Here is a 24447-nt window from a genome sequence, read left to right on the forward strand (position 1 = left end):
CAGGAAAGTCAAACAAAGAGAATCTTTTTGCATTGCAAAAGGTGACGTCCTTGTAAAAGGCTTCAGTCTGCTTTTTGTCCAGCATTTTGCTGAAGAACTGTCCGTCTCATTCATTTCCTCACTGCTAACAAAGAGGAGCACTGACAGCTCTGGCTCCAGGTGTCTGTCAGGAGAGCAATAAAAGTTTCAGCCATTCCCAGTGTGATTGTGTTTGATAGGGAAAAACAGACAGATGCTAATTTCAAAACTTGACTTTCAAGCAGACAATTCTCTATATGTCAGGTTAAGGAAATGAGAAGTATATGTGGCTTATAGAGACAAGTCACTGAGATTTTTTGTGATTAAAAATATTAAATTAATCTTTTATTTTATAATGCTGATCAGAATTTTTATCAATAAGGCATGTGCATTCATTTTCTGCAGACACCGCAGTTTTACTGTCTCCCTTCAGAACAGAGATGTTGGAAAGGAATCAAATGTGATTCACTGGACATATGATGACTACCTTTGAACAGCACTAATGCTCCAAGAGCCGGATGTATCTGCTATCATCTCTGATGTACAAATCCTGTAGTCAGTGGGGTTAAAGTAGACAAAAGCCAGGCCACTGTATCTTTTCCTTGCTTTTCCTTTGCTTTCTCCTGCTATTCCCCCCTTTACGTTTTATTTTTATCTTCTATTTTAGATGTGTCATGAAAGTGCTTTTGTTGAATTTTTGCTTTATTTATATAAAGGTTAGAGGTTTGGCACGGGACTGAACAGCACTCCCCAGCTATTGCTTTCCCTGCAGGGCTTCAGGAAAGCATCTCTGAGGAATTGGTGAAGGACTGCTGGACCTGTGGATTCAACAATTGCTTGGTGTGGATATGGCATCTACTTGAACATTTAAGATACCTTATTTGTATTACAAGTAGTAAACATTTTATGAGCATGCTCAAGAGACAGAATTAACTGGCTTTCAAGTTCTTGATGGAACAGTTTTAATGGTGATAAACAATATAAATAACATGTCTCAACATACAAGTAAGTAGCTTCTATATAACTAGAGAAAGTTGTTTACTTTTAAGGGTGTTAAGACCTACATACGAAAGAGGGCAGTATTCATTTCCAGAATGCACTCTTTCCCCCCTCTGCTAGGTGAATTTATTCTCAATATGCTATTCCATGCCATGTAATTGAATGAAAATTTAAAGTTTTTATCTGGAAATTGCATTGATTTCCTTTTTGTTCCTTGGATATTCTTCAAAGTGATGGTGCTTGTGGCAAATGTCACTTTATCAACAGTCACACAGTACCTTATTTCCAGCTACAAAGCACTATGAAAGTATTCAGAGAAGCAAATAAAAGCTCTGAAGGCTTGTTAGGATAGACAACTGCAACATCATCACCATCAGAATTACCCTAAATTCATTGCATAGTCTGGGTATTTTAATTAGTTTGTTGGTGAAATAAATGGGGACATATGTTACCACAGGAAAGTAGCAGGAGATGACAATCCATTAAGCCCTGACAGGTATTGTGGGCTTGAGAATGAATAATGAAAAAAGTGACAGTAATTAAAACATGTTTACTTAAGATGACAATTACTTGAAATACGGTTGCATAGTAAAGACCTCATTATGAGCCAGACTCTGTACATAAAAATTATACTTATGCCAAGGGGTAATTAATTTGTTCAGGTAGGTGAGTGATAGGTCACTTGTGGTTCTGTCTCACCTTGTTTACATTTGCTGGTTCTAGTAATGGAGATGGCATTGTACTTTGATCTCTCATATACTTTAAGGTTCAACATAAAAGTGCTATTTCTGCTTTTAAATAAAAGTATCTTTCAGGATTCTGAGTGAAGATATGGCCAAGTCTTGCAAAGTATGTAGACTTTCAAACAATGTGCTCTCCTGCATAACAAGATTTGCTGTTGCTGGAATAGTCATTGCAGCCTATTTGCATCTTGTATCTTTCAGTTTTTACTTTGGCAGTGTGGAACTAAGAACTGTGATTGAACTATTACATTTTCAGGAGAGCAAGGCTTTGAGAGATGTAAAAATAATCCAAGAAAAGCAGTTGATAGGTTTTATCCTCCCTTGATAGATAGTTTGAATTATGTTTGCACTCAGACAGGAGTTTCCAGGAAGTCTCAACGCTTTGAGGTTTGTCCAGGGCTCATGGAGTCACTAGACATTAACATTTACAATGTTCTAAGAGTCCCAAGGATGGTTAATTTTTTTAGAGCTCAAACATCAGGTGCTGCTGGGGTGGCTGTCAGGTTTTAACATTTTCAGAGCCTTGTCTAAAGATGGATACAGATTTATATTTGTGAGTAACCTCAGAAGAAGAGCTGAAGATTTTTTAACTGCTTTTACATTCTCTTTTTGGATGTAATTTTGTTTTATTTTCCCCTTTTTAGTAGGTGCTTAAAAAAATTAAGAAAAAAAAGACAGATGGCCACTTCTTTTCTCCTCTTTTCCTTCCCCTGCTTGCCATCCTGTGTAATAATCTTCTGCTGGAGTTCAGCTCTTTCTGACTACAAAAGTTTGGTGATGGGAAAAAATTGAAGCTCATTGAGAATCCCTAAAGGATTTTTATTTGTCATTGCATTTGAAATACACTGTGTATAATGTAACACAGTAAAATAATGGTAATATACATTACAAAGTGCATCACAATACAGAACAATAATGGTCAAATGCTCATGTGTTCAGAATTTTGGGGACCCTGCAAAGATTGGTTGGTGTTCCATTGCAATGCACTGATTTAGTTTGACAGATGTGCCTATGTGACCAGGAGTTACATCATCTCAGTGATAAATCCTGACCAAAAAAAAAAAAAAATCATTCCTGTTGGGGAAATAATCTCAATAAAACCTCTTTTTTTATAGCGTTTAAATGTAAGCATTGTTAAAAAGAGCATTTGGTGTTAAAATGTCCTCCATTCCAAATGATTAATATCTTATTTCTCACTGCCTCTTAGGAATGAAAGATACTGAGTTGCCAAAGTGGTATCAGAAACATCTCCCCTGCTCAGTGTGTAGTGTTGTCTCATTTCTCTTGTATGTATTAATTGTTAATCAGTCATGGCAGTGTGAAGTCTGATAAACAAATTGTGCTTTCACTGCTTCAGTGAAGAACTAACAGATCCTTTTAATGTATCTTGGGAGTGCAGGAATTGCTTTACAGCACTGTGCTACTGGTGTGTCGTGTCCATTACCCTGTTTCTCTAACAGTGCTGAAAATCAAATGCTGCAAGGAAAATGAAACAATTCACTTACTAAAGCATTATGGATTGAGGTGGTGCTTGGGAGGTCAGGAAGAAAAATTCCTTCACTGAGGTTGTCTTATAGTCCTTAAAATGTGGGCACATCCAGTTCTCCCTCTCTGTACTGTGAGCTTCTCTGCATGTGAGCTTCAGAAATATCTAATCTGTTTTTTGTTTCTACCAAGCTGCTCTACCAAAATTCTGAGACCATCTCTTCTACAGGCTTCTTATGCCATGGGTGAGGGGAGAGGGATTGAGGAAAGTTTTCTTCTAACTATTGTCTTTTAACAGGAAGAATGTATTAGGCATATCTTTGCTGCATTTTATGACCTCTCACTTTTGCCTTAATTAGTATTATCTGAATTAATGTCTGAACAATCTTAGATAAATTGTGACCAAAGATCATACTTTACTTCTCATCTCTCAGTATTTATTTTCCATAATAGTCTTTTGCATGGGAATTTGAGGAAAAAATTGTTTTAAAACCATTATTTCAAGCATGTTCCTTCATGCTAGAGTTCATGTTTCAGAGACATAGCAGGTACATCTACACAAGCTTTGTGCTGACATGGAAACAACTTGATAAACAGATGCAATTGCCTCCATATCATGACTTCCATAAATACAAATGTTAAGTTCTGGCTTTTTCTGTTCAGGCTATTGTTTGCTGGTTTCCTGCTGTACTGTTCACTTGTTGCAGAGAAAAACAGACTTTTCCTTTAAACTCTGGCCATCTGAAGAAACCTCTGACTTCTAAATGGAAAGGCAAAAACTGATCCCAGCATACAAGATAATACTTTGGGTTTCCAGGTGTCCAAGGTTGACTGTAGAAAAGAAACAGTTTTCTTACTAAATTTTTACTCATTTGAAAGAATTCTACCTTTGAAGTGTAAGATTTAATATAGACAAATCTAACTGTACTACTATAGACAACGAGGCAATAATCTTGATCTTGATATAATGACAGATGTTCTGAGAAGGTTGGTGCTGGTATAGCTCACATTGATCAAACTCACAGTGAATTTTCTTCCACTTTGTGTAATTTAGAGTTAATATTTAGTAGAGCTCAGTCTTAGAGCTGGGAGTGAGCCCACTGTGGTCAGAACTTACCCTCTTTCTGCATGCACTCCTATTGATTCCAGTAATTCAGTTCAGAGATTTTGAATTCCCACAACTACTCCTTGACCTGCTATTGAAGAATAGGGTGGATTTATCTTGGCAACTCAGAGCTGGAGTTCCTTAAATACCCATTAGCTTTAAGTTTATCCTTGTTTTACTTAGACACACATATGCACATGGAGTCATTTGTTCACTCTTAGCTTACATTTTCTGGATCACATCTACTTATAAAGACATCCTTGCAGAGAGCAAATACTCATTACTATCTCAGTAATTCCCCACTAAGGTCTAATTGATTGGCTTGTAGTCCCCAAGTCTACATTGGGAGAAGGTTTTATCCTATTAGAATAGCTGGGAAATTGCTTAACTCCCATTGCATGACAGGAAAAACTGTCCTTGATGAAAGTAAAATTATTCTGTGACATGCAGAACTGACTTTAATAGGAGATTTATCTCCTGTGGTTCTGTGATTCCTTTTGTGTTGGTTTATCTTGGGTTTTTTGGCGTTGGTTATTTTGGGTTTCCCCCACCGGAGGGTAAATTCTTCATGACAATCCTAAGAATTGATAAAATTTAGTGAGCTTGATTTGATATGAAAAAGAGCCAAATCTGTCATTGAACATTTTTCTTAGTGTTAAATAAGTAAAATTCGACTGCAGGCAAAACAGACACTTGGCCCAAAGTAAAATTTTGCTTTTCTCAAGGGGATTCTTCATCATTTCCACAGTCAGAGTGTGGCTTCTGAGAGGGAGAAAGGAAAGTTGGAAACATTAATCCTATGTTTTCATGAAATCAGAAAGGAAATTTGAGATAAAATTGGCACAAGCCATGATTTTCATTTACCGTTTTTGAAGGCAGTTGGAGTTGGTTTTGATGTTTTTTCCTATAGCTTTACCAGTCATTTAAATTTCTCATTTGAATAAAGGCTCTCGGGGGCATATCGGGATGGCAGCCTGTGCCTGAGATTCCCACTGACAGCGGTGGGAGATCTGTGTGTGAGCCAGCGGTGCTTTGTGCCTCCTAGTTATTCTGTGCCTTAAAGGCACAATGCACTTCTGCCACTAAAAATTTCATTTACATATTCACTGTACATGGGGTTACCCAATTCTTTCCCACAATAGTTGTACAAAACATGCAAGCAAGGAGCTTTGCTGCTGTTACAGTGCCCTATTGACCAAATCTGCGGAGTGACTTGGACCTCGGATGCTGAGTTGTCACAGGGCAGAATTGGCCTTTGGAGCTGATGCTGAGTTAATGTTTGGGCTCCTGCAGTGAAATGTGAGGGAGAGTGGGATGTGACAGCCCCTGCCTCTGTGACCTGAGCTTAGTCACACTGAACATGGAAGAATAAGTGTTTAAATCCTGCTCTGGGAAGGAACCTCCACGTTATCTCAGGTGTGGGGTACAGTACTTCTGACAGAGACCACAACCTCTGGAAGGTGGGCACCTCTGTCGTCAAAAGCTGGCCCAGGAATGTCCCTTTCTTAGAAAGCAGACTGGAAAGGGGATAGTGATGGTGCCTTCTCCACAAAGTAGATGGGGAAGGACTCCCTTGGTCAGGATAGTCTATCCTCAGCTCTTGTGAGTCAGGACAGACCCCAGGCTCTGTGCTGGGCAGAGGGATGGTTCATCTTCTCAGGGTAGTTCATGCCTCTTGCAAAGGAAAAAAGAAGTGAGGATGTGTTTATACATTTATGAATAATTTCAAGCTTCAGTCAACCAGAGAGATAGAAGGGGGAGACTGATTCAATGATCTAGAGATTGGGGAACTTAGGGGAAATTAGTTATAGCCAGGAATCCCAGGATCCAGTCTCTGCTCCAAGGACTTCCTGTGCATTTTACCTTAACTGAGCACTGCAGAAAATGAAACTTCAGGTGATATTGCCTGTAACAGTTAGCAGCATCTGCTTTTGCTGATTCACAGGGATTTGATTGATGTGTTTTAAAATTGCTTTGAGGTAGCAAAATCCACATGGAGTAGGAATTCAATATTTATTAAACAGAAACTTGCGGCCAGCTTCACATGATGGCTCCTAGCTCTGCAAATAGCATTCAAAACTGTTCTGAAATTACAAATTGCCTTTTTTATACATGGCACTGATGTAGAGATATCCAAACCCATGATAACCCATTCAAACATCTTGTTTTCATTTGGCTTTAGGTCTTCAAGATATTGTTTTCAGGGTTAAGCTCTGATACAAACACATTTTAGATCTTAGGCTGAATGGTTTCATCATGTTTGCCCTTTTTTGTTGATTATATTGCAAAATTTAGGTGAAGTTATTAATCTATTTAACCAAAAAGAAAATTAAGGAAAATGTTGCTTTTGAAAATGATCTTGTGGTGTTCCTTTTGGAAAAGTTTTCTAGGCTCCATGGAATTCTGGCCTTGCGCTGTGTCAGCATTTCCTAAGGGGCAGAGTGTTGGAGAACAGTCTGTACTTTCAGCATTCACACTCCTCATTCTGTTTGGAAATAAAGGTGCAAAAACAGGGAGAGAAAGAGAAAGCACTGAAATTAAGGGCAAGAGGAGTTGAAGACCCAAATCATGCTTCACTCCATGCCTTTGGACTGATGCATGAGAAGAGCTTTTCTCACTGATGGAAGTGCTAGAGTAGCAAAAAGTATATCATGAAGTTGGTTTAGGTTTTATCCAGGCCTGGCTTTATCTATTATATTTTTCTGCAATTTCTGTGTGTTTTCAGCTTCGCCTAATAAAATAACTTTCAGACCCCAAGTGATGTTTCTATGTACAGCATTTGGGAAAAAAAACCTTCAAACTGGTTAATGGATTTGGCTGTGAAAGTCACAGAATTATAGAAAACAGGAACATTCATAGACAGACCTGCCAGAGAGTTTGTTAAATAATAATGGAAAATTACAGACAGCAAGGTGGTCACATTATCTTTGCTACAGAATTAAATCAAGCATCCAGCAGAATTTGTTTAACCTTTCTGTGAAATTGTACTGAATTACATCAGACAGCAACAACAACTCTGCAGACCCTGTGTTCTTTGAGGTTTTTTTTTGGTTTTTTTTAACATAGTTCTAAAAGTTAATGCTGAAGTTTCCTGCAGACAAATAGTGGAAATTCTGCCCTTTAAACAAATGACCATCCTGTTTAAAAAAAACTGCTATAAATTTTCTCCCTCTATTTTAATTACCCAAGCCCTACTGGTACATCCTTAGCACTACAAATGAGCAGGAATTCCTTTTGCAGAGAAAATGAGAAGAGGGACCTTCTCATTTGAAATAGCAAGTGGAGAATTGGGAAGGTCGGAAGGAAGTCCTACCAGTTAGTGACTGATTTTTTTGAAGCAGCAAAACTTTTATAAGCCCCTTCCCAGTTCATGGGGGAATCATTAGCTGTTAGTACAATTTCCCCATGCCTGGTTGGAGCCCAGCTTTGCTGTTTCCCTGGAGAAAGAAGGGGAAATACCCTGAGCAGAAAGCTATGCAGCCATTCTGTCTGTTCTTTGGGAGATGCGGCCAGGGGCGGAATTCTCTGGACTTCTGTTGCTTTTAAGCTGGAGCAGGGAATGCTGCAGGCCCTCTGAGAAGTTCTGGGGAGCTTTTGAGAGCTCTCAGATCTGTATCATTCTTTCCTTAAAATCTTGCGCTCTGCAGTTTATCTGAGCACCACTTTGAAACAACCATTTGAGAACAGCGTCAATGTTTGAGATCTGTCTGCAAGTTTTTGTGGTACTCCTGCCCTTCTTGGCACTGCTTGTTTACCTCTGATGATCATCTTCTGGAGCTTGGGAACAGCAGGTCCCGAGACCTCCAGGTCAGTGGTGAAGCTCAGAGAGCCCTAAGGAGAGCTCCACCACAGGTAAAATGTACCTGAAAAGGTAAAAACCCAAAACTGAGGTGGAATCAAAGGGTGGGAATTGTAGAATGGGCTGGAAGGGCATTAAGGATGATCAGGTTCCAACCCCACTTCTGTGACCAGGGATGTCTTTTCTACACCAAATTGCTCAAAGCCCCAGCCAACCCAGCCTTGAACACATCCAGAGATGGGACATCCATCTGGGACATCCCCCAGCTTCTCTGGGGAACCTGTTCAGTGTCTCACCACCCTCAATGGAAAGAATCTGTTCCTTAGATCTAATCTAAATCTTCGTATTTGAATTTAAAACTGTTATTCCTTGTCCAATCACTACAAACCCTGGTCAAAAATCTCTATCTTTCTTGTAACCACCCTTCAAGTTCTGAAAGGACTTGATAAGGTCTCCCTTCTTCTGACAAAAAACCCAACTCTGTCAGCCTGTAGCTCTGTCTGATGCATTTCTTGAGCTTCTGGGGAACTGAGACTTTTAGTACACATTAATCCTTTGCCTCTCATAAACACCCAATCTACTGCTGGGGTGTGATTTTTATCTGCTGCTTGGCTGCCTTTCAGGAGATGCACATGGCAGCCTAAAGATGTGTCTGTTCCGATAAACCATTTGTTTTTCTCTGACTGTGACACATCCAGCCTCTTCCAGCCTGTAGACGAGGGAATATGAGTTGTTAGCCTTCCACTCTATGGCCCAGAGCAGAGTGCACTGTGTGGCATCCAGCACAGCCCAGGTGAAACACAGGAACAGTGAGAGTGTTTTGAAACAAATGTGTTTACAACCAGCATTATTTGAAGTGTAAGTTATCATTGATGTAATATAAAGCTTGGCCCTGAGATGTCTTTTTATACAACTCTCATCATGTTAAAGAGAGTTCAGGATTAACTTTTTGTGTGGTGGGCAGTTGATTGCATTAATTTAAAGCACAATGTTTGGCACACCAGACATGCAAATGGAGCAAGAGATGGAGATAAAGCAGGGTCTGTTAGAAGAACTTGATTTTGTCTGTTCCAAACACTCAATGTTATTCACAAGTGTTGTGTCTTGCAGTCACTTTTATATGACTGTGCTCAGAGATGGTTGGAGTTGTGCTGTGTAATGAATGAGAGTCTTCAGTGCTTTAAAAATATATTATTTAGGGAAGCTAGAAAGTTTTCAACTTACATTTATTCTCTGCAATCACTGCCTGAATGAGTTCAGTTTAATGAGAAATTGATATTGTACTTGTCCAAATATATTTTAAAAAACCCTGAAGTCATCCTGAGTTCAAGTCAACTCTAATTTTTCCCTGTAGAAGACTGATGAAAGGCAATGACATCAGCCTTGCTAATAGCCCTTCCTTTAGCTTATTGTTAATGATCACCATCAAATCAAACGCAGACTTGGTGGAATTCCAAGGACTTAAATGGAGCTGCACCAGAGATAAATTTTGCCCAGTTTAGATACCAGGAATACAAACACCAAGGCCCATGGCATGCCCAGTGAGCCACTTACTGCACTTGCTCTTGTTACAGCAATGGGAATTTAGTAACTCTGTCTTTCCCTCGTAGAAACAATTGCACAAATTTACACATTTTATTAATTTCCCTCAGCAGAGACAGTCCATCTATATCATGCTTTTTTTTACCTCTTTTTCACTGTTTTTCCTGTGTCAAGAGAAATCCACATTTTTCAGGAATTATCACCATGCTAAATATATATTGTAGAAGGAACTTCCTGCTGGGTCACATCTGTTGTCTTGATAAGAAAGCTGATACACAACAATACCTATTCTACTGCAGCATGCTGCAAGGAGCTGACACAATTAACAAAGGCTAATTAGTTGTATTTTACTCATGATATTTTATCATAAACATAAAACTGCCTAAAATTGTGGAAAGCTTTCTACAGGAGAATACTTGGAACAAAGAACACTCATTTTTCTGATTTATCTTCCTCCTTCTCCTGTTTTACAGTGCAGGGAGGAGATACTTCCTTGGCTGTTTAAGAGCATGGTTAGGTTCATCAGCTGCAATTGGTTTTTATGGTGTTATTGTTCTAGTTCCACCAGTTATTATCTCCTGAATATACTCCCTTGTAGTCACTGTAGTATTTGCTAGAAACTGAAGATCAATCAGATGAACTCCACAAGCAGCTATTATTTGCAGTTTGAAATTGGGAGGAATTGTTTGGGAGAAAGGTTGTTCTGTAGCTGTCTGTATTGCAAGGCAGGAATGGAACGTGTAGAGTTAAGGGATCCTGAAGTCTGGAATTTCCTCATCTAAGAATGCTTCACTTTGTGATATTCACATTTTGAGGTAGATTTCTGCAAAATCCTAGAAGTTATGGGTGGGGAGGGAAAGTTTTTTCAGCTCATACTGGTGAATTGGGATTGAAGTGTTTTATTGCTTTGATGTAAAATGTCATTTACAATCCTCTGAGCTCTTAGTTCATTTCTGTGTAATTTTTTTTGCTGTAGTGCTCAGCTCTTTAAGTCTTTGTGTCTATTGGATGGCAATGCACTGATTAAACAAACAAATCATAAAAATTACAATGATAAAGCAAAACTTCCTGTAAATTGAGGTGCTTACATAATTACCACAACTTACAATTAGATTTCAAGCAGCAGACCTGAGTCACACCTGTATATTAAATAATTATCTACATGGCTTAGCAATTACTGCAGTTATTTGCCAGTTGTACTTTGGAGAAGGAAAAGCAATGCTGACAACTACAGTAAATAGGTTCTTTATGTATCTTAATTGACAAACATTTTTGAAGTTCAATAACCTTTCAGAAAAACCTTCTTTCAGTTGATTTCATGCTCTGCTTTGTAAGCTGTTTAAGTTTACAACTTATTAATATTTTGTTTCTTGCTAAGTTTTTTTTTTTTGAACAAATGACATAGATTTCATATTTGACAAAATAAATGTGTAGCTGTTGGAGTATTTTTGAGAATTAAATGTCATTATTATGCTTTTCCCTTTACTTTTTTTTGTAACACCATCTGTTTAGCAAACATCAAAATGGATTGATATGAAACTTTAAAAGTTCATAATGACAACAAAATAATGCATGACAGATTATATAAGAACAAGTCATTAAAATGGCCTATAAAGGGACAACCATCTGTAGCACTAAAATAATCTTTCTATTGATGACAGTAATAACTTTCTAAGTTGACAATTTTGGATTTACAGCATAAATAGTAATCATGTGAACCAAATAATTGGAATATATTTTTTGTAAGTAATGAACTCAATCCCCCCCCATTACTGTTGTGAAGAAGCAGAATTCATACAAAATGCATGTGTATGCTTAATAATGATTTGTATATTTTCTCCCAAGCTCACAAAAAGCAATTATAAGTTCATTAAATATATTATATGTAACTCTAAGTCCGAAGAAAATAACTTTGTGTTTATGGAAAAGTTTCTAATGTCCTCTGTCACTCTGAAAATCTTGGCAGTAGGCGAAAGAGTGGAAAATGCTGAGGATGCAACTTCAGTTAAAGATTCAGATGCACACAGATCTCCTCTTGGAGAGGCCACTGGGTGTTTTCTGAACAGAGAACAGCCAGCAGATGTCCCAAGAGGAGAATATCTGTGAATTATTTTAATTAAAAAGGTACCTGTTCATAATGGTTTGATTTTTTGACCTGTTCAAGGGCATGTTATAGGGAAGTGTCTGCTTTTAGTTGCACACAACCTCTGCCTGGGAACCAGCAGTGGCCTCTCTCACACCAGGATGCCATGGTCACCTCTGATGATTTGTGTCTTGCTGGAGGTCTCCACCCTCGAACAGATTGATCCTGTTGGGAGTTGATTTAATTCCTTGTACATGAAAATTTATGTTCTTGGACTTAAAGCAACCCTTGTAATTCACTTTCAATGCAAAAAGGAATTCACTGAATAGAAAGTATTACCTTTACTTCTTTTATTAGGCATATAGTTAAAGCTTTTAATCTCCAAAGTACTTTAAAAATGCTAATTAACCTTCACAAAATTTCCCTCCCCTTAATGGTAGGTGGCACATGAATGACTCCCTGCAACATTATAATCCAGCCATTTCAGTAATTAGTTTTGAAGTACAGCACATGAACTAATTAGAAAATTGTGCAACTACCAGGCACCTGTTGGCCACAAATGCCTGGGAACTATCCAAAAATGTCACGTACTTTCAAGTGATGCTGTAGCTGTGTACCTCATGGAGTAATTAATTCTTTGTATGCCTTGAGAAGGGTCTCTGGGAGTCAGAAATGGGAGCTTTTCTCCTTCCCAGCCCCACACCATGGCCTGCTGGGCTCTTTTTTGGTGTTGAAAAGCTCTGAGGATCCTGGAGGGCTGTGCTAGGGAGCCTCAGGTTTTATTAACCATGGGCATTGTGCACAAGCAGAGCTGTGGCCAGGAGCCTGGCCTGGCTGGGGCACAGCAGGTTGGGTCACAGCTGGGTGTCACTGAGAGGATCTGGGTCACATCACCCCCCAGTTTCCAATAAGAACCCAAATCCACCACAAGAAAAAGTAAGCTTGGCTACACAATTCAGCTTCCTCTCCTGGGAGGGAAGTTTTACATTTTTGGTAAAGGAGAGGCATGTCGGTCCACGTTGAGTACTTTTTGCCTATATAATTCTTTTCCTTCTTTATTCTCAACTGTAAAGCAGAAGTAAAACTTGCAAGAAATTCCAAGTGCTTGGAGTGTGCATTACCTGTGTATGTTTGTGTTTGCTATGAAAAATACTTCACCCTGTCTGTTCTTGCTGCTGGCCGTATTCTTTACTTCTGAAATAAATTTCCTTGGTGTTTCTCAAAGACTGCTTTGCTGCCAAACAACAGAGCTCCAATTTCAGCTCAGAAGTAGGAATTGAATAAGCAATACCCCTGTTTATGTGACATAAATTTAATTAAAGAAAACCATCTCCAATCAAGTAGTTCTTGCCCTAGAAGATACAGCAAGCAAACCTGGATTCATTTGGGGGTTAGAGCCCTCAAGGGCAATCATCTGCAGCTTTGTGCTGTTCATGTTTTCTGTTCAATGCACAGCCAAGCAAAACAGCCTGAAACTGGAAACAGAGTGTTTCGCTCCTGGTTTGCTGCCGTGGCTCAATCCTCTTGTCTTACTGACACTTGCAGAGTCAGTGATGCTCTGATAGTTTTACTTTTATGTATCAGACTTTTAATAGTGTATAAGACAAATTCTGTTGTTCACATAAGCACAGGTGAATTCCAGTTACTTCCCATGGTAAGGGTAGTGAAATTGGTTGCCTTTTTCCATGTTGTATTGTGGACAGCCTAGGATAAATCTATTTATAGCACTAAGAAGTGCATGGATTGCAATATATGAGAACATCATATCTCTGGTTTTGTCTGAGTTTAAGAAATTTAATAAGTTCTTCTGATATTCTATCCTTTGAAGATATATCTGATTTCCTCAATTTAATATTCAAACAGGTTTGTGTAGTCATGATTGTAATTGCTGTGTCAATTTTCCATAAGTCAACATCCAGCTGCACACAGTGTACAATGATCACTTCCACCATTTCGCATTTCCCTTTTCTCTGCTGCCCAAACATCTCTCCAAAACTCAGTGACAATACCCCATAAACAATATTATTGCACACTAAACCCAAAATCCTTGCTTCTATTGAAGACAGAGGATTGAACTGTTTAGGACTTTTTTCCAGAAATTTTCACGTCAACTTTCAACAAATTTGTTCATTTGTTTTCCAAGATAAAGAAATTTGACTAGTTTTGTGTCCACTAGCTGTGGACTTTGTATTCTTTCAGGTGTGCACTGAATCTGTTACTCAGTTTTGGAAGGCTTTGGAAACTTTGTTAGTTTTTTTTCAGCGAGAGAAGAGAATCCTCATTCTTCTATCCTGACAGAATTATGTTGGTGACAGTTTGTGTAGAAAGATTTTGTTGTCCTGAAATTCTCTGTTCCACATACCAGTCAGGCCATTCCTTTGCCTTCCAGCATCTCTTCAGCTCAGGTGAATGTGTTTCAGGAGCTTCCCAAACGGATCAAATCATGCTGCCTGGAGCAGTCCTTTACCCTCAGGGTAGAAGGGTTTGCTGGTTTTGTCTGGTGTGGGTTTTTCTCAATTACAGTCATTTTCTTTTCTTAAGATGGTGATTTTTCTGTCTGTGAGGATTGAGGTTTCCTGTAGCTGTTACATAAACTAGATACAAAATTAAGCCTTTGAAACTTAATATTTCTGTGCTTTTGCTTTCCACACCTTCAAAGGAAAGAACAATTTTTTGCTAGAAAATCACAGAGACTCTCATGAGCATTCCCTTTAATCATTTGCTCTCAACCTTCTTCCTCCAACTAATCCTGTCCTCATCCCCAAGAACTAAGAATTAAAATAAATATTGAAGATAGATTTTTTAAAAACTTGAAATTGTATTTACTCCTATACAGCTGTGCTTACCCAAACATTTAGTTTTTTTATATAATGTTGAGTGCCTCCATGGTTTTGTTGACCTCAATGTGAGAGTTCTTGTTGGTCAGTACTTTTGAAAATATGATCTTTTCCTTAAGTAGGCATTAGATTTATACATTAGACTAGCATACACTAAAATAACTAATTTTTTTCATCTTTTCAATACCAATAATCAGCTATCAAGCATATTAAAAATGTGCCACAACAATAAAAGCTCAGTTGTTTTATTTTTTTCTTTTTTAGTAACCATAATTTTTAATTCTCACCTGCTGTGGCTGCACTAATTTAATGTTGTTGAATTGTGGTTGATTGAAAGTGTAAACTTTAGCACAGAATTTAGTGCTTTAATATTATTAATGAATTCAGTATTGGATTTTCTAAGCACTCACTGGATGAGTGAAGCAATAAATTAGGAGCTGTTTAGTTGAGCTCTTCAGCGCTGGCTTTGCAGGGGGTTCACTGGAGGTTATTTTGTGGAAAAGGGCTCAAAGCACCTAAGGTGGATTCTCTCCCTTTCTTGTTTCCCCTTTTCCTTAGACAAGCTGAATTATTTAGGGTGTTGGTCGAAGAGGGCAGGATGATAGCAGTAGCTATTCCTTAGGAAAGTAAAAGAATCTGAGAAGCTGTAAAAGGTGCTGGAACTACTGTTAATTCAGGATGTAAATTATCATAGTCTCCTTACTCCCTCTATGTCCCCATTTTGGTTGCCCAGGGGAAGTTGGGGGTTTTTGGTCATGCCTGAGTTTCAGTAATGGTTGTGACAGGAAAGACTTTGAAATTTGTTTCATAATATTTCTAGGCTTGATCCCTGTAGTATTTAATGGATATTTGCCTGTTTAATGAGTTTTTCCAGGTGACCACTGCATTTAAAAAATAGTGCATTTGATTTTGTGAGAATCTGCCTCCTGTCAAAGTGATGTACACCTTCCTTGATAAACTCATCTGATTTCTAAATTCACATGATCCATAGAATTTATATAATACTGGTGGGTTACAGCACATTTTTTTTTAACAATACTTGCTAAAACCCTTCTCTAGGCATTCACAGCACAAAACCAGAGGTAGTACTTGCTGGTACCTACAGACAGTACTAATCTGTCATCTCAGGGCAACTCAGAAGTTTCTAATGCTTTGTGTGATGTATTATTGCCACCAGATTCTCCTCATGGCTTCCTGGGTAACAGAATTGTAGGTACTTAAAATAAGGAAGATCTTGAAAGAGCAAAAGTTGGCTAATTTTTGTGCGATGAGTAATTCTCTAGCATTTGTCATCACAAGCAAAGGTTATAGGTATGTCTTTCTAATTCACAGTCTGTAGTATATTTGCAATATGAAGCTTATTAAATTTTAGCTTATTGTTTAGGTAAATTAATGTAAAAATATGAGTTTGTTCACCTGCAATAACCCTGTAGCTAATCAACCAATTTATGACTCTCCTGATGTGTTTTTCATGGTGTTTTGCAGTCTGAGAGTTCCTTTGTCAGATGTGTGCAGCCCTTGCTTTGGCAGAGATGAGCACGGAGGTCACTGTGCCATGTGTCACACACTGGCCTGCATTTGCTTTCTCCACAAGCTGACATTTGTGCAAATATGCAGGTGCTGACACTCCACACATTCTGAAAACTTTATTTATTTTCTTTTATGACGATATTAATCAGAGAAAAAGATTAATCTGCATTAGCCTGAGGGCAGGCTCAGTGAAAATGACATGACTGAACTGGGTCACTCACTCGTTTTAGCTCCTTCATGGTGTATTTATGCAGAGAGCCAGGGGTATTCCTGCACAGGCTGGGGCTCCAGTTGCACCCAGGAGTTGTCCTGAGATGAGGAACAGCAGCTCTGAGGCCTCAGCAGCTGCACACAAAGCTGGGTGTGCTGAGCAGGGCTTTCCTGGCCCCAGGCAGGAGCTGCCCTCACCCACAGCATCTCCTGGCCAACACTTGTATCATGCATTTCTTCTCTTGGCTAAGACATGTAAATCATGGCTAATTTTTTTTTCCTTATATTTTAATACTCAACACCCAAACAAATAACTACTCACTAATTTATTCTCACTTATCTCTTTTTCCTGTCCTTTAGCTTAGTTCTTGCCTCCTTTTGTCATTTTCTATCCCATCACAATCCCTTATGGTAGGGATATTACAACAACTGAGATTTCTTTGGCAGCTTCTATTTTGGTACACTAAACAAGTCTGAGTTTTCCAATAGTGAGGTATATTAAATAAACACTTAAGGATATGGCAATAAATTAAAAAATTAGCATTGCTTTCCTCTAGTCCAGTTAATATTATCTAGTATATATGTTGGTAAGTCACTTAAATTTACTTAGATGCGATGTAAAATGCTATAACCTCTTCCCTTGCTGCTTCTCTTTAAAAAATAGATGCAACATTTCTTATATGATTAAGTAGACATTTTAGCGTAACATATAAATTGAAACACAACTTCCCAAGCTGTGGAAGTTTTTTAGGTTTCTACAGTAGTTTAAAAAGCTGGTGATAGAAGATAACTTGGGCTCAACCTACTTTGTTTTTACCTTAGAAAAAACAAGTTCTTAGAAGTTTTTTGTATCTTAGAAGAAAGAGAATTGATTAGGGAATTCATCTCTCAGAAGAACAACTTTTCTTTCTGGGTGACTGTGCACTGGAACAGGCTGCTTGAGAGGCTGCAATGTCTCCATCCTTGGAGATATTAAAAAACCTCCTGGACATGCAGAGTTCTGGGGAATCTACTCTAGATGACCTTGCTTGACCAGCAGGGTTCAGCAGGAGTGGATAAGATAACCTCTGGAGATCCATTCCAGCCTGAACTGCTCTGTGGTTCCCTGGTGGATCTGCCTGTGCATCTGAATTGTCCTGAGCAGTACCTGGCACTGTCTGATGGTGTCCCTGTATCTGCCCTGAAAACCTTGACTCATTTCAAATCACTGCAATATGTTGTTTCTGGCCACAAAAGTGCTTGTCTGGTGTCAATGCCAGTGTTTGATCTGCTGGGCTGGGACAAGTTCATACACAACTATTACAAGTACCATGAAAGTTTTTAAAAGGGAAAAGTTTCTGCATCTTAAACTCAGGCTACATCTGTGTACAGAACATTTTCTTGTTGCCTAAATTCAAGCTCTCCAGTTTGGAGATCTCTTGTTTAGACCTAAAAACATCCATTCTGTGAACTCTTGCAATGTTTCTGGTTTTGGAATTTTAAGTGTATCCGTATTCTACTACTTACAGAAAACCTGTCCCTTAACCCCTTCTGCCAGCACACAGCTGAGTTTCAGGAACACTTATGCTTCCTCTCCAGACAGATTTCTGTGTTCACACTGTGGGGACATCTCTGTCAGTATTAAAAGTGTTTTTCTGGTTTGTGAGGTTGGGTTCCTTTTCCCCTTCTTTTTTCCTCATTTTTCTCTTTTTATTACTTTTCACAAGCTAATGTTTAGTCATGCATGCAGAAAATCTCACCAAAGTTAGTGGCGAGGCTCCCAGATATCTCAGATATGATTCAAACATCCACAGCACAAATACAGAGACATCCTGTTAACTGCTTATGATGTATAATGAGTGCTCACCTCCCAAGGAGTGCTAAGGACTGTGTCAGGCTGCAAGATTCAGGGGTGCTGGAGAAAGGTTTTGGTTTATTTTACTTTTTTAAGAGAGAATAGAACTAAGGAATGAGATAGGTATCTTTGAAACGTGACAATATTTTAACAGGCTAGAACTGAAGCTTCTGCTTTTGCATAAATCTCATAATATTTGATCTGAGCACCTTTTCCAATCTAGTTCTGATTATAAAGCTACTTAAAGAGAGCTTTGTAATAGGAATTGATTGCAGCTTTAACTCAGGAGCTATTACTTCCTTTCCATAATGTTCTTTGCTCCCTCCTTCAGTTCACTCTCTGTTAAATCATTCTCTCATGCTGTTTGTTTGATGCAGCACAGTTGTGGAACTGCTGGCCCAGAACAAAACATTTGTGGCACAGGTGGTTTGGGGAGCACAGGAGCTCCTCTCAGACTGTCAGCTGCTCGGTGCTTTAATGTCTGGCAGACAGCTTTCTTAATTTCATGAGATAGAAGGTGGTCCAGAAAATTCAAGGTGCTGACAATTCTAAGCAACTGATTATAGGCTGGTTATTAGTCCTTGTAGTTTCCTGACAGCAACAATTCTTTATGTTTTTTTAAAAAATTAAAGATTCAGAAAAACAATGAAAATCATATGAAGCATTTAATATGTAATGAAATGAGGACAGCTTTTATGCTAATACTCTTTATTTCTAGTTAGGCTAACTTTAGTTTAAAAAGCATCACCATCACTGCCCCTATTTAGCGAGAATAAGAACATATTAAAAATGGAGTGGTTTTCACTCTTTTGTGCTTTGTCCTTCTCTAAAATTTTTCTGATGTAGCTCTGCTCTGGCTGCATTTGTCCAGTATGATTTCAGTATTGGTCTTTCACCTTTATGCTTCAACAAGTCTATTTCCCCCCAGATCTGTTTTCTGCTTTTGGGCTAATACCTGTTTCAGTAAGTAAGTATCAGGCTCAAGAACCTTCACTCATGTTTCTATGACTGAATTTACTGTAAGGCAAACTTAGGATTCCCCTGCTGTCACAGCAGCATAGACCTTACAACCTTTGCCTGATGTGCTGGAAATGCTTTTATTCACCACGGAAGCCTGTGAGCATAAGGATGCTCTTTGATTCTGCAACAGTATGGGGGGATCTTTTTTGATTGTGGTGTTTTTGTTGTTGTTGTTTTTGTTAGTGGTTTTTTAATACACAGTAGGGGGTGACAATGTCTGTAGTTTTCTTTGTTCTAAGGAACTCTTATTCATAACCTTACCTTTACTGTGCTTTATGAACTTCTACATTCCCTATGTTCAGGCTCATTCTCCTTAGCACAGCATGCTGACCACAGGTCTGAGAGCCTTGATTCAAAACTAGTGACCACTTTTGTTTTGTGTAATAAATTGCATGAACAGCAGTCTCTAAGCTTTGTGCCCTGCTTTCTTTATGGTGCACAATATTTGTAAACATGTTTCTTAACTTACTTCAAAACATGTTTGTTCTGCCTCATTTATTTGCAGATAACTTACTGTCTCTTGGATCTTTAGCTTCTTGTTCTAATGATTGCTTTGAAATATTATTTTAATGAACCTATGTAACACATCATTGTATTCTTTTTTTTGTGCTTGGACTGCTAATGATACCCATCCATTAAGTAAATGGTTTTGTAAGCAGTACAAATGTAATAAATAAAGTTAGTCGGCTCTTTTTTCCCACTTTTGTGCTGATAGGCACACCACATGCGGGGGAGGTAATGTTTCATGACCAGAATACTTCAGGCTCTAGGCAGACTGAGAATCTTTGTATTTAGGTTCAGTCAAAGAGCTGCAGAGAACTTTCTGAGCTGTGATTTATATACACTAGAGTTTATAATTTTGAATGTGGTTCCAGTGTCCCTTGGGAGGTATTCCTGAAGGGCAGAGAAGTCTGGGAAGGTTGGACATTCCTCAGGAAGGAAATCTTGGGTGCACAGGAACAAGCTGTTCCCATGGGCCGAAAGAGGAACCAGCAGGGAATAAGACCAGCCTGGCTGAATGGAGAACTTTGGCTGGAACTCAGGAAAAAAAGGAGAGTTTATGACTGTTGGAAAAAGGAGCAGGCAATGCAGGAGGTATACAAGGATGTCAGGAGGTTATACAGGGAGAAAATTTGAAGGGTCAAAGGCCAGCTAGAACTTAATTAGGTTACTGCCTTAAAGGGCAATAAAAATGTTTCTATAAATATGTTAGCAACTAAAGGAGGGCTGAGGAGAATCTCCATTTTTTATTGGATGTGAGGCAAAACGTGGTGACAAAGGGAGAGGAAAAGCTGAAATACTTAATGCCTTCTTTGCTGCGGTCTTTAATAGTGAGACCAATAGTTCTGTGGGTACTTAGCCCCCAGAGCTGCAGGGCTGGAATGGGGAGTAGAATGAAGCCCCCTTAACCCAAGGTCAGTGACTGCTGCAGCACTTGGACACCCACAGGTCTGTGGGGTCGGATGAGATCCACCCAAAGGTACTGAGGTACCTGCTGGAAGTGCTCATTGAGCCACTTTCCATCGTTTACCAGCAGTCCAGCCTAACTGGGGAGCTCCCAGTCAACTGGAAGTTGACAAATGTCACACCCATCTCCAAGAAGGGCTGGAAGGAGGATCCAGGGAGCTGTCAGCCTGGCTTTGATGCTGGGCAAAGTCATGGAGAAGATCATTTTGGTAATGTGGCATGTGCAGGACAGCCAGAGATCCAGCCCAGCCAGAGTGGATTTAGGAAAGGCAGGAACTGGTTGACCCACCTGATCTCCTTCTGTGCCAGGGTGATCTGCTCAGTGGGTAAGGGCAAGTGGCTCTGTCTACCTAGACTTTAGTGATTATACTTTTATAAATGGCTAGAAATAACATAATTTCTTTGACCTGTAAGGGTTAGCATTGTGACAAGCTACTTCTGTTAGAGAAAGGTAGTATCCAGGTTACGAGAAGTTAAAAATTGTTTTGGTTTTCCATGGCTTTATTTTGGTATTTCTAAGATGGGCACTTACAGTGATAACTCAAGGTGGATAGTAAGGGGTGGATGATTAGGATAAAGCCATTGCCCCTGCCATCCTAAATGAGGAATTTTCTAAATGAAAAGAGGCGTTTCCTTTGAATTCTTGAGAGATCAATAACAAATGTCACTGCAAAACTTCTAGGGTAGTGCCAACAGCATAAAAAAAATCAAGCTGGTTATAAGTTATAAATGAGACATTTGCTTGAACTACTAGAGATGATTCCCTAATGAGATTTACATCGCTTGATTTATTTTTTAATATATTTTAATTCTCTAAGGATATCAAAAATCTGTAAATTACAGCTCTGGAATGTAAGCACACTTAGTCATGAGAAGGCAAGTTTTAACCACACATATGGAAATGACATAATATTTTACCAGGTAATTATAACTGAATAATTTAGGTTGAAAGGATGGGTCAGAAGTCCTCTTTGAAATGTTATTAATTCACTGAAGAAATGAGAGTTACTATAAAAATTATTATTTTATCTCCGTTGGAAAAAAATAGTGCCTTCGCACTACTTTCAGTGGTTCAGTAAGACTTAAGGCAGACAGCACAAGCAAGAGTTCACTTCCCCTAAGATTTTGAAGTCACCTGTCACTAAAGACGAAAACTGATTTTATTAATGTTTTATAAGGTCTTCTACAATCACTACTAATTTTGAAGCAGGTATAGGGCAAGCATTGTCAGCAAGAATGCTTCTACTACCCCTGCTTCTTTTTTTCTTTTTCTTTTTTTCTTTTTTTTTTAAAGTAGCATTTTAACGTGATTGCCTCAGGCATTCATTTGGGGAAAGCACAGAGGTGATGGTAAAGGGTGATTTTCGTGTCTTCCACACATTAGGATGATTTGGGAAAATTATCCCATTTTCTAAATGTCCCACCATCATGAATTGTACAAAAGATTAGGGTTTGCTTTGATTGAATGGTATTTTTCTTAAGTTTTGTCTGTTCTGAACTCTAAAGTCTTGATGAGGTATTGAAATACAGGGCAGGCTGCAAATGTTGAATTAAAGTTTTTGACCTGTGGAATTTTTTTTTTCCAAACATCCTTTTTCTTCTACAATGCACTTAATAAAGCCAAATACAAATTCAGGTGGCATTTCAGGTTGATGCAAATTAGATTGATATGTTATCCTAAAAATTCTGCATTTTGGTACAGAGAGAAATTAAGGTGCAGTTGAGAAGTTAAAAGAGATGTGATGATTTCAGGATGTCCTGGGCACGTCCTGAAGAAAGAAATCAGTCAGGATCTTATCCATGATACACAGACACAGATTAAGCACACAATGCAGAAGTTTTGGGTTGGTTAGGAGGTGCTTGTTGCTCTCTGAATTGACTCTTCTGAACCTCTGAATCACTAAGTTGTTTTGTTGCAATCCATGAAACTCAGATTTTTATTCATTTATATCTAAACACAGTACATCCTGCTGTTTCAAAGATACTGTCCCTGGAGATGCATTAATAATGGAGATATGTCCTACTCTGCAGACACCAGATTCAAACATCTCAGGAAGGAAAAAACCCCACCAGACAATTGGGGAATATTAAGGTGCTTCTGAAGACTTTTTGCTTTGAGTTTTACAATGACCATATTTTTCTGATTTGGTTCAAAGCTAGTAAATTAGAATTGCCATCGGTATAGGGATGTGTGCAGAGAAATTTGGTGTTTGCTGATAGACTGGAATGTATGATTAAAAGACAATAAATGCCCTTAGTTGAGGACTTTTCCTAAATTATGATTAATTACTCTTTTAAGGTTTTGTTTTTTGGTTTTCTGTGTTTGATTTTTTCCCCAGAGAAATGCTGAAATACTTTACAGTAATTTGAAGTTGGCAGACCATGGACACTTTCCTGTCTGCCCTCCTTCTGCTGGCCAGCTTTTGTTGGAACACTACAGTTTTCCCATTTGGAAGTGGAGTGGGAAATGTCCTTTAAATTTTAGCTGTCGTGTCAAATTAGGTCAGACTTTACAGCGTGCCATAGCACAGAGTGCTGCAGCGTGTTATAAACAGAGCCTGCTAAACGTGTGTGCCTTCTCTTGCCAGTTGTACATTATTTGAGAATGAACTGACTTTCCGCTTATAAATCTTCATTGGATTCATAGCTCTCCTGAAAAGATGAATAGTGGGAATTACTGGGTGCTGCAATGTTGCAAATCACTTGTGTTGTTTGACTGTTCTGTTGAAAAATCTATTGCAGTCAACAGCTCCAGTTTTCTAGAGGGTTGAGGTCTGTGCAGGGCACTGAATCACTTAATAAAATAATTTCTGTGCAGGAGAGTTGACCATAACACAGTTTGAAGCCCCAGAGATATTGCAGGTGGCTTTACTGATTTACTGATCTACAGAAATGATTGAATTGCTATCAAAAAGGTGAAGAAAAGGTAGGCTTTGTTCTTGCATGTAAGCAAAAGATTGTGAAGGAGAACTCCCCCCATTAGAAAAACTGAGGTATACTATTACCAGTCCATTCAATCAATCTGTTAAACATGCTGGCAGGAGAAATCCATGATATTGCACTTTTTAAGCTGCTGGTTCTCTTACTGGAAAAGTCATTCTCTGTGTCAAACCTGGACAAATGAATTAACGAGGAAAAAAAAATCCTGTTCCACCTTCCCTTAAGCATTTATAAGATGAGAAAAACTGATTGATGTGCATTATCTAGAACTGTTTTGCCCAGATTCCCCACTAACCCGAATGTGAATTGAAGAGTGAAACCTATACCCAGAAAAAGTACCAAATGGAATAATGTACCTCAGGCACAATGTCCTGGTGGAGATCCTCTGTTAGATATGGAAAATCAGTCAGATATCACAGTTCTGGCTGTATTGTCTGGGATTCTTTTTCTTTCCTCCACATCATGCCAGGTGTGATATTGTCACAGGTATTTCCTGCCCCCACTGTCTGATCAGGAATTGCACAATGCAGGAGACAACAACTCAACACAGGAATTGCAAAGAATCACCGAGGCCAATGGAAGAGTATTGGTCAGCCTTCTTCCTGGTGCTGTGCTCAAAATAGGGAGTGTGTAACAACAGGTGTCATGGAAAATGTGACGAAGGAGTGATTGTGCTTCAGCATTCCTGCCGTGGGGAGCTGGGAGATGCTGACCCAGCCACAGGCACTCCTTATCTTGTGTCTGGCAAAAACACTGCAGAGCTCTGCGCTAAGCTCCTTGAGGTGCGAGTGAAAACTGAGAGCTTGTCTGCTTGTTTGTCGTGGTAGTTTAGATA

At 38.8% G+C, this 24447-nt stretch overlaps 1 protein-coding gene across 4 annotated transcripts in view; it reads left to right on the forward strand.

Annotated features, from left to right (window-relative positions):
• Nucleotides 1-24447, forward strand: part of FHIT (fragile histidine triad diadenosine triphosphatase) — a 521244-nt gene that overhangs the window by 193726 nt on the left and 303071 nt on the right. The window lies entirely within an intron of this gene.

This window comes from Lichenostomus cassidix, chromosome 12 (assembly GCF_008360975.1).
Source record: "Lichenostomus cassidix isolate B80296 chromosome 12, HeHo_3.0, whole genome shotgun sequence".
In the NCBI taxonomy this organism is placed as follows: domain Eukaryota; kingdom Metazoa; phylum Chordata; class Aves; order Passeriformes; family Meliphagidae; genus Lichenostomus; species Lichenostomus cassidix.